This window comes from Otolemur garnettii, unplaced genomic scaffold (genome assembly GCF_000181295.1).
Source record: "Otolemur garnettii isolate 467f Iridium unplaced genomic scaffold, OtoGar3 scaffold00205, whole genome shotgun sequence".
NCBI lineage: Eukaryota > Metazoa > Chordata > Mammalia > Primates > Galagidae > Otolemur > Otolemur garnettii.
The window spans coordinates 466354-477732 of NW_003852600.1; the positions used below are offsets into that span (position 1 = coordinate 466354).

Here is an 11379-nt window from a genome sequence, read left to right on the forward strand (position 1 = left end):
ACAGTGGAGCAAACCCTGGGTCAATGTTAACTATAGTTGGGGCTCAACACACTTTGAAGTAGCTATAGGGATTTTGAGGATGAATAGCTTTAATTTTGTCCAAAGAAAACAACTATATGACACAGCTGTTGATAGTTAACAGATTTTCATATCTAAAAGTCTGAAAATATGTAAGGAATATAATTTTGGATTCTGTTTTTATGTGAATGTATCTGTAGAAAGGACATTACAGATGGGGCTTCCAGACTTATGAGAAACTTCATAACCACCAACCCAAGGCCCTCACTCGCTTCACCACGAAGCAAAGTTGACCTTTAATAAGAGCCTTAAGCTGCACAACTAATCCTGGGTCATGCTCTTTCAGCTGTAGTGGGCTCTAGCATGAGCTGAGGAGCCTGGAGATGGGAAGACAGTTTGTATAGATTAGGAGAGGGGGTGAGTGGGGAGCAATTTAGGGTGCCTTCCCTGGAAGGGCCAGTTGCTGCAGCAAAGAAGACTCGTAGAAGTTTCCATGACTACTGGGGCTGCTGCCTCTGACTCCTGCAAACCAACCTGGTGCTGTTCTTCCTGTGGATGGACCTGGAGGCTGAGATCTCTGAAGGAATGTGTGTTCTCAGACCTGCTTGTGCATTAGACTCTCCTGAAGAGCTTCAAAAAATGAAGATGCAGAGACCCTCCACCCCAAATCCCGCACCAGATATTTGATTTAATTGATCTGGGCTGGGCCCTGCCCATGTATTTTAAAAATTTCTATAGTTGCTCAGCCCAGGTTGAGGCATAGTAAAGTAGAGGTGGCTGCACCCACACCTGGTGTGTGGTTGGGTGCCTGGCTAGGGTATTCTTCCAAGGTCACCTGTGGTCTGTTCTGCTCAAGGCCCAGTTTGGATTTACTGCCTTTGTCATAAACTTCCCTAATAGCAGACAATTTAGAGTAGTGTAATGTACTTTTATAATTTTTTTTTTCTTTTTTTGCTGGGGCCAAGTTTGAACCCTCCACCTCTGGTGTATGGGGCCAGCACCCTACTCCTTTGAGCCATAGGCGGCACTTAGTGTAACGTTCTTTTAATGCTGTATTCTAGCCAGTCCTGGCTCACACTTTTCAGTCAGCCTACCTTCAAATAGACTGCCTGGCTGCTGCTCAGAGCCCAGCTAATGTCTCTCTGATGCTTTGAATTATTTTATGATTTTGTTGGTTAACTGCCGGGCAGGGATGTGCAAAACAAAATTTGGTTTATGTTCTATACAGTATATACTGTACAGTCTGACATACAGATTTCTCTGACTTTGCAGTGAGAACATCCAAACCATATCTCTACATCCTTTTCCAGGCTGGATCCCATTTCTTTTAGGCCAAATGTGCATGTGTGTATAAGTGGTGCTCATGCAAACCCTGTTCATGTGTGAGGCTGGAATGGGCCTGTTCAGGGGCCAGTAGGTCCAGCATTTTGCTGGGTCCCTTTGTGTCTGGGTCTACCCTGCAGTGTGACTCAGCTACCTACGAGGTGGAACTAATACTTTTCTGGATCTGAAACTAGGGAAATGTTTTTAGGAAAAGCCAGTATACAAATAGCAACAATCAACAATAAACTGAATAAATTTGCTTTGTTTAAAGGTATTATCTTAGATTTTCTTTGGGGATCTGTTGCAACCCCTATGGCCATGGTCTGAATTGCTGCAGGAAGAAGCCAGGCATGAGGCAGTTTAGAAGTAAAAGCTTGCAGGAGGCAGGCTAACCTTGATTGCAGGGTAGCCCCGAGGAACCTCCGCAGTAGCCTTTTATTGAGACAGTACATGACAGGTGAAGGGAGCATTAAACAATGATTGCCATGGGCTCAGGCTCTTTGTCCGAGCAATGGACACCTACAGAAGAATTGCCAGAGGATCTGCCCCCACCTGCAAATCATCTTGCTCAGAAGTCGTCTGGCTCTTGGTGTCCTCTACATTTCCCCCCTCTAGTGTATTCAAAGACATTTCTGAATAGGCAAGGGAGAAAATCTGTCTTTGGTTACTTCAGCCATTCTCCTCACTGAGGAGGTTTCCTTCCTTAGCTGATACCAGTATAATTGTTACCCTGAAGCCTGATGTTTGAGGTCTTTCTTGTACATAACTTCCTAAGGTTTAGAGGATACGTATCAAACTTACCTGGAGCTTGTTATTCAGCCCAAAATAACGAAAACCTTTATCAATCTTCCCTCTCTGCATAGAAGCTCCAACTGCCTCTTAAGAAAACAGGATGCTGACCACACTTAACTGCTTCCTGCTGATGGACAGTAATATGGGAGAGGCAGCTAGAGTTCCCACAGAGGAGATTGATCCAGGGTTTCTCTATTATGAAATTACCTAGGCTCCAAAAATCAGGGTCCTGTGAATAATAGAAAAGTTAGTGAAAACAAATTTGTTAAAGTGCTGGCAAGGTTTCCTGCTCATGTCGAGGCTTAATCCAGCGAGCTGGTAACCATTGCTTCTCTTGATGTTCTGTAATAATATGGGCAAAACCTTGACCCCAGTGCAGTACATAACCAGGCTTCCACTCTGACATGGCAGGTTTTCTATAAAAAATACGTTGTTGTATTGGAGAGGATGATTAATGAATGAGAGATGTCCAGTGGCATTCTGCAGCTGTCTCTCTGTCATTGCTGAGAGTCAAAAAATTGAGAGTGAGAAGAACTCTAGTGAGTATGTACTTAGGACTATTATTCAAGGGGAGGAGATCCTCTCCCCCTCTCTGTTTTTCTAAAATATCTTTTAATGTTTTATGATGTCGATCAATAATGGCCTGTCCTTGAGAATTGTAAGGAATACCATGAAATAATTGAATATTCCCAAAAGATAGAAAGGTATTTAACTTGTGAGTAGAATAAGAAGGTACATTATCAGTTTTAATAGACTTAGGAAGACCCATGTAATTTTTGTGTAGTTATATTAGAAAGGAACAGCCATTCTAAAAGAGTATCTACTTGATAAATAACTCCAGTTGGGGAGTGACTAGTGGCTATAATTATTAGCTGAATCAGAAATCTCACATCAACCCTATCTAATTCTTTTGATGCAAGCTATTTTTCAATTAGTTGCAGTTCTTCCTTAGCTTCCAGGGTGAATGAATGAGGACTATTTAAGTCCAAACGTCCTTCCAGAATTTTGAAAAGATTAGACAAAGCATAGGTTGGTATTCCTAAAGTAGGATGTAACCAATTAATATGACCTAATAGCTTTTGAAAGTCATTTAAAGTAGATAAGGAATCCAATCACAGTTGAACACATTGTGGAAGAATTTGAGTTTGAGTCAATTTGTATCCTAAATAATTATAAGGAGCTGTAGTTTGCACCTTTTCTGAAGCAATTTGAAGACCATAAGACTGTAATGTACGTACAGCTTGTTCAAACATTTTCTGTAAAACTGTCAAACTCTGATGTGCCAATAAGATGTCATCCATATAATGAATAATGTAGGCTATAGAGTATCTCTTTCTAAGAATCTGTAAAGGTTGATTGACAAACTGTTGACACAGTGTAGGACTATTCAACATACCTTGTGGCAGAAACTTCCACTGATAACGTTTGGGAGGCTTTTGCTGCTTATAGACAGGAACAAAAAAGGCAAAATGTGGTTGATCTTCAGGATGCAGGTATATGGTAAAAAACAATCCTTTAAGTCAATAACATACACATACCAATTGAAAGGAATCATAGAGGGTAAAGGAAGCCCTAATTGCAGGGGTCCCATGGGGATAATAGTTTCGTTAACTTTGTGAAGGTCAGTAAATTGCCTGATTTCTTTCTTATCACAAAAATAGGAGAATTCCAAGGGCTGGTAGAGGGCTTGATATGTCCTTGCTCCAATTGTTCCTGTGCTACTAATTTTAAAGCATCCAGTTGTTCCATAGTTAACAGCCACTGCTCCACCCACACTGGATCACTACTCTTCCAGGATAACCTGAGAGCATATTTCAGGGCAGGGGCCACTATGCTTAAATTTGACATTTGCAAGGAATTAACATGAGGGGATGGTATGGTTATCACAGCATTCCATTGCTGGACCAAATCACGACCCCATAGGTTAATAGCAATGTCAGCTATATATGGTCGGATTGGAGCATCCTGCTTATCCAGCCCCAAGAAGATCAAAGGCAAAATACTCTGAAAGATTGAATGTAGAGTTCCAATGCCAACAAAGGTAATATCAACAATTTGTTTTGGCCATTCCCTGGGCTGCTGATTTAGAGCCATAACTGGTACCCATGTCTAACAGGACAGTAAAGGTTTTATCCTCCAGAGTAAGAGTCCATTGAGGCCTACTCTTATCCACAGACGTTTGCCAGAAAATATGGCTTATGTTACTGAGCTCACCAGTATGTTTTCCCCCAATACCCTGTAACTTAAGGAGTGGTAGGAGTAGCAATGGAACAATCTTTTGTCCGGCCAAAATTTGAGTTGGTTGGTTTACTGAGAAAATGATCTGTGTTTCCCCTAAGGAATTACCATCAATAACACCTGTGTGGACAAACATTCCCTGAGATGCTAATTCACTTTTCCTGAGCAATAATCCAACAGTACCTGGGGGCAGAGGACCACGCACTCCTGTTTTTAATCCTTTTGCTCCTATGCTAGGAAGCAAAAGGACATTATCATATGCCAGTAAGTCCAAAGCAACACAGCCTGAGATGGCGTGTAACAGAGACTGAACAGAGTGAAGTTGTTGTTGAATGAGTACATTCTCAGGCCCGTATTCTTTTTTTTGATATGGAATGCTTCATGAATTTGCATGTCATCCTTGCGCAGGGGCCATGCTGATCTACTCTGTATCATTCCAATTTTAGTATATGTGTTGCCAAAGCAAGTACAGACCCGTATTCTTTGCCTGCGGGCCCAGCCTGGGCCTGGCTACTAGTTTGCCTATGGTAAAGGTGTTCCTTTTTTATCGAACTCAGAGCAGCACTCACTTGCCCAATGGGGTGTGTTCCTATGCCTGGGACACAACCCAGGGGGTTTCCATTTGCTAGATGTCTTTTGATCATTGCTTTTCCTATAGATCTTCCCTTTCCAACACTCTTTTCTCATATGTCCCAGTTTCTACACTTATGACATGTAGGATGGTATGGACTGAACCTTTCTTTTAAAGTGGCAGTAAGAAAAGTAGCCTTGTGAGATTCCCTTCCTATATCAGCACATGCCCATATATATTCCTCTAAGGGAGCATTTTGTGCTCTCAGAGGTCACAAGACCTTTTGACACTCAGAGTTAGCATTCTCAAATGCTAAAGTTTGGAAAAGAATATCTCTGAGCTCTGGCTGGGCAACGGCCTTATCAACTGTAGTTCATGAAAGATTTAGAGATATCTCCAGGAGCCTGAACCTTTTCCCAGGCCCTAAGACAACACAGCCTGGTCTGGACTAGGGCTATGTCATTGCACTGAAGTTGATTCAGAATCCCCAGCTACTGACCAGACCCAGTGAGCTTTTCTGATGTTATAGGGACTCCTCTCTGTTGGTTTTGGCAACTCATCAGGCAAAGGACTCATCAACCTCCTTCTACCAGGTTTTGAACTGTAAATACTGTCAAGACTCAAGAATAGTTCTGGCTATCATGTCCCAGTCATAAGGAATGAGCTGTTGCTGTTGTGCAAGCCCCTGTAATGGACCTCCAGAAAGCGGGGATTGCATACCATACTGTGCTGCATCCTGTTTCAAATCTTTCAGAACTGCAAAGGTGATCGTATGGTGATCAAAACGCTGGCCCCCTTGAGGGTGTTGTGGATTGGGAGGAATATCAGTGACCATAACCAGAAAAAGCCCCCAAATGTCTTCCCACTTAAAGTCACCAGTTTTACACCCTTCTAACACAGCCTTCATAACAGAAGTCACAGGTGGTTCATTTACATAGGGAAGTGCTGAGGACAACATTGGGTGCTCTAAGTTGGCATTTCTGACGGTAAGACTATTTACCCAGTCTTCCAATTATTTGATATGAGCAGCCATAATGGCCACAGAGGTAATTCCTTGCTTATTTGTGTCTGTATCATATGCTCTTGATTCCCAGTTCTCCTTAGGTCCAGATTCCCACTGAACCTCAGTATTCTCCTAACTTTCAAATTCTGCTTGAATGCCACCTTCTTTCTCAGTTTCTAATTCTTGCAACTCCCCAAACGTGAAGTTACCCATTGTTTTCTCTAAATGTCTTTGCTTACTTACCAAGGGCCTCACTTATTCGTAGAAAGGTTCCCTAGATTCTAGATTGGCCAAAGGTCCCACTTGCCCTGAGTGGAGTTTGGACTTCCTCCCCCTGTCTGTCGAAGGCTTCACTTACTTCTGAGTGCCCCTTTCCCCTTCAGTCTACATCCCTGGTGTCCTGCCGGATCCTGCTGACCATGCCAGATGTCGCAACCCCTATGGCCCTGGTCTCAATCACTGCAGGAATGACTCATATTAGAAGTACAAGCTTGCAGGAGGCAGGCTAACCATGATTGGAGGTTACCCCAAGAAACTCTGCAGTAGCCTTTTATTGAGACTGTACATGACAGGTGAGGAAAGTATTAGACAATGACTGTGTGCTTAAGGATTGCCACCGGCCTGGGCTCTTTCTCTGCAACGAACACCTGTGGATGAATTGTCAGAGGGTCTGCCCCCCTGCTGCAAATCATCTTGTTCAGAGGTCATCTGGCTCTTGGCATCTTCTACAGGCATCCAATGAAGTATTTAAGGTGGGTCACACAGGCTCAGAAGAATGTGAGAGTTTATTTGGTCTATTTCTGTGGCATTGCACCAGAAACTAATGTGTTCTGCCTAAAACAAGAACCATAAATGTTTACCCTGATGAGGGTAAAATGCTTGGTTAGTTTGCAGCCTTCTGAAGGCAGCAGGTATGGGAGGCTGAGGACCTGGGAAGAACCCCTGGGGATGGGGAGCTTGGAGATGGCACAGGACTGGGTGGGGGATAGCCTGGAGATGTCCCACTGTTGGGGATGGCTGTGCCTGGCTGGATTGTGCCTTGGGTTCCCCCTAATCCCTGAGGCTGCATTGCTTAGGCCATTGCTTCTGTCAACAGGGGTGCCTCATCTTGCCCAAAGCCCGTGGTACCAGAGCAGCCATCCTCATCTTCCTTAGATTAAGGGATGGTCTCTAAGGGACTGTTACTTTCCACATTTGGTAAAATTTTCTTGTGGTCTTGTCAAGCTACCCTGGAAGGGCCTGGCTCTTGAGTGTCCAGAGCACTTTGGGGTTAGAGGTTTTAAAGGAATGAGGGAGTTATTGGGGGGTAGGGGTGAAGGAATAAGAGAACACATGGAGGGAGGCAGGGTGTGGGTTTTGGTTAGAGGTGTCTTTCCTTGTCTCTGCAGTTAAAGTCCACATAGATGCTTAATCTTTTTTTTTTTTTTAAGAAAATGGTTGTGAATTGTAGTTTTTACTTTGAAGCTTTCCCAACCATATGAAAATAGATTACTGGGAACAAATCTTCTAGAAGTTAATCCACCTGAGTTCAAGAGCCAGCTAATGCCAACTGCCCAGCTGGGAGTTGGCTGACATCAGGTTGGGTGCGGGGGGAATAGGACAAAATCCTTTTTTCTTCCTGATCCCTGCTGAATCCAAGGAGGTCCTGGGTCCCAGGACTGGCCCCAGTGAGGAATCCTTTGAGGTTTCTGTGGGATTTTTATTTCCACTCTATGGGGGTCCAGAAAGAGACCCTGGGTCCCAGGAAGTGGCAGGTGAGAAGGGTCAGTCAGAGCACAGCGCTCTTGCCAAGCACAAGGTTGGGGAACAGAGTCATCTGGAGTTGTGATTATTGATTCAGCTCAATATTAGTACAAAACTGGAAAACATGGTCTTGCAGAGGAAAATATCTCATTTCAATACATGTGCTTAAAAACTGTTTTTATAGATATCTTTAAATGTAATTCTTCATCAGTTTGTTTTCCTTTAATAAACGTGAAACCCCCCAGATGTGTTTACAGGCTGAGAGCTGGGACTAACTCAAGGAACATTTGGATTTTTGTTTTCTACTTTTTTCATTTTGCTTTTTCTCCTTATTCTTTGTGACATGTCCACCTCCCAGGTACCTGGTGGTTCATCCAGTGCCCTGGACCCTCTGGTCACTCCCTGGACCATATGTGATGATCCGGGGTCTTGGATCCTCTGCCTCAGCCCACCCAACTCCCATCCACACTGTCCAAGCCTGGACTTGTGTCCTCCAGATTGTTAGAGGAGGATAGGTTAGTTCAGGATAAAGGGTTGGCAGACCCCAGCGGTCTAACATGAGGGTCACCAGATGTTCTGTGCAGAGGACTTGACAGTGTTTTAGGCCACATGTCTTCGTTGCAGCCCTGAGCTTGACCATCATGCTGAGAAAGTAGCTGCAGACAAAACTTAAAGCTGGGTACAACTGTGTTCTAGTAAACCATGGACATTAAAAGGTGAACTCATCTGCTTTTCACTTGCTGTGGAATATTCTTTGAATTTTTTTCTACCATTTACAAACGTGAAGCCCATTATGAGCTCACCAACTGTACACAAATAGGTGGTGGGCTGGGTTTGGCCCAGGGGCCATGGTTTGCTGACTCCAGGGCTAAGTCCCCTCAGACGATTCCCCTGTAAATCTTGGGATATTACATTGCAACTTTAGATACTGTTCTGCTGACCCTGTATATCACAGCTCAGCTGCTGGCCAACTGTTGTTGTCCTAAGGCTGGTTCTGTCAGTGAAAAGCTGGTTTCTCAAGTGTGTCTGGTTGGCTCCACTGCTGAGGAGGTTCCATGCAAACAGCCCACACTCACAGCAGAGGCTTTGTAAACACATAAAGCTGATTCACTACGTGAGCCCATCCTGATGCCTGGGCTTATCCTTAAAGACACTTGAATTTGCTCCTCTTGAGCCTTGCAGTCCTGCTGTAACATGTCCATCTTTCCCCATTTCCCTTTTATAGGTTTGGGGACATGGAGCACCCTAAGAGTCACAGTGACTTAGCCGACTGTGCTGCAGCCTGGTGCAGACTATGAAGGGAGGTTGGCACTTGTCACTGTCAGCCCTGTGTTCTGTGGGATCCTTTGTGTTGCAGATGCTGGAGTCCATGGAGTCCCTTGTGGGAAGTACTGTAGGGACCAGGCTAGGGGTATAGCGAGGATATTGGTTGGAAGCCCCTTACCTTCCCTTGCCCCTGTTTGGTGAGTTGCATGGAGTTAGTCTCTAAGTAGCATGGCTGGAGTCTGTGAGCAGGTGTTCCAAAAATAGTAGAAAATGTTGGTTTCTACAGCCAGGCCCAGGAACCAGAGCAGCAGCCTTCTCTGTGGTGCTGTTATAGACCCTGCCCCAGTTTGAGAACAGAGGTCACAGATGTCACATCTTCATAGGAAGTGTCTTGGAATTTGCAGCCACCTTGAAACCCCCACTAGGTTAGCTGAGTGGACATGAGGACACCAGAGTGATGCTAACTTGGCAGACCTGGGTCCTGCTTGTATACCATTGTGAATCAGCTACAAGCTAATTTTTGAAGTGGGGGTGGCAAACCACAGCCTGTGAGCCAAATCTGGCCAGCTCTGCTCTTGTAAACAGAGGCTTGTGAAATAGCCACTCTGGTCACGTATGTGAGGAGTGGCTACCTCTGCAAGGCTGCAGCAGAACTTCGGAATCGCGACAGGTGGTGTGGCTCTTACATAAAAAGGCCTAAATACTGATGCTCCAGCCCTTCTCAGAAAATGCTTTCTGACTTCTGCTTTACAGAGACTCAAAGTCCTATTGTTAGGACTGAGAGTGGGTGGCTGAGGCAGGGATCTGCCCGACCAACGTGTCCACTTACGTCGTCGCTTTGATCTCAGAGCTACAGAGGAGCAAAGTGCCACACCTGCCAGCTGTGTGGCAGGGTGATGACTTCTAGGTGTTCTTGGCAGGCAAAGAGCTCTCTGTATCCCCCCAGCCCCCTTCCTCCTCTACATCCTTGAACCCCAGTGCCACCCAAAAGGCTTCTCCGTGGCTCTGCTTGGATGTTGCATTTTTTTGAAAGAGAAAGATTTCTCATTTTCCCCTCTTTCTTTTAAAGCAAAGCCTCAAGCACTAGTCTTATTTTTTTTTTTAAGTTTGCTCTGGCATGTGTGTTGGTGACATGTGTGTGCTGTATGGATAGACTGAAGGAAGAAGAATCTCTTATTTGAGCTTGTGGAATTCTTTTCCTGTCTCCCATGTTGTTTTCCTCCCTGGAGCAGTATTTCAGTCTAGTGAGCACTCACAGGCCATCTGTGTGGAAGATGGTCAAAAGGTGTAGGCTTTGGTCATGCCTGATGGTAAATCTGGAGACCTGGTGCAATGCACAAGGCCTGCAGCCGACCATGTCCGTGAATGTTGGCTGGGAGGGGTTGTCCTGCATTACGTGTCCTTGTCACGCACAAAAGATCATGAAGAGGGTGGGAGGGAGTCCCGAGAGGATGTGTGCTTGACACTCACCAGTTCTCTGCACAGCTGCCTCTCCAGATGCGAGTGTCTGCGGTAAGCAGGGGTGGTTCTGTGTGTCAGCTGCATCTCAGGGTGTCTTCTGAGCCTTGCTGAAGGAAGACTGTCACTTTTCAGACACCCTCTCTTCCTGTCTCTCCTCCATCTTTTTCACTCCTTCCCACCCTGTCCTCCCTCTGTGGCAACAGGGAGGCTTCATAGTTACATTAGGCTGGGCCCCTGAGATGGGGTGAGGTGGTGCCCTGGGTGGGGTGAGGTGGCCCCTGAGATGGGGTGAGGTGGTGCCCTGGGTGGGGTGAGGTGGCCCCTGAGATGGGGTGAGGAGCTGCGTGTCTGCTCCTGCTCACATCAGGGGGCGTTTGGTCTACAGACTGTCTAAGGCATGTCAAGGAGGACCCTTTCTCAGCTGTGGGTCACTATCTCATTGTTCAGCCACAAGGAATAAACAAACCTCTAAAGATGTCACCTCCCCAGATGCCAGGGACTCACAGGCCTTCAGCACTGATGGTTTCTGCTGCCTCTGTGTTCCTTGTGAAGATGAAATTGTATTTCATCTTGTTCTTAGGAAACTCTAATATTTATTCTGATTTTATTCCTTTGATTTGTGCCAATTTGAAACAGGCTGTTAATCCAAATGGCAGAAATACTCACTGATTTTATTCCTTAGCATTTTATAAATATTCAGCGGAAGCCAGGATTACAGGGTTGATGTTGAAATGGTGGTGTGTGCCAGGCATCCCCCCCCCCCCATGACCCTCATGTCCACTAGTTTCTGGTTAGCAGTGGAGAGAATGAGTGGATTTATCAGAGAAGGGATGTGGCTGGGCAGGTGGCTGTGAAATTAGCCACTGGGCACCAGGGTCTGGGGAGCACATCCACTCTTGGTGTATGTCCTCTCCCTGAAGACGTGACAGTAGTGGGCGTTCTATCTGGGCACAGCCATCAGTCT

At 45.3% G+C, this 11379-nt stretch overlaps 1 non-coding gene across 1 annotated transcript; it reads right to left on the reverse strand.

The window, feature by feature from the left end:
- Positions 1 to 4734: 4734 nt before the first annotated feature.
- On the reverse strand, positions 4735 to 4841 carry LOC111721942. The gene has a single exon (XR_002770925.1). It is a non-coding gene; the product is annotated as a U6 spliceosomal RNA (small nuclear RNA).
- Positions 4842 to 11379: the final 6538 nt, after the last annotated feature.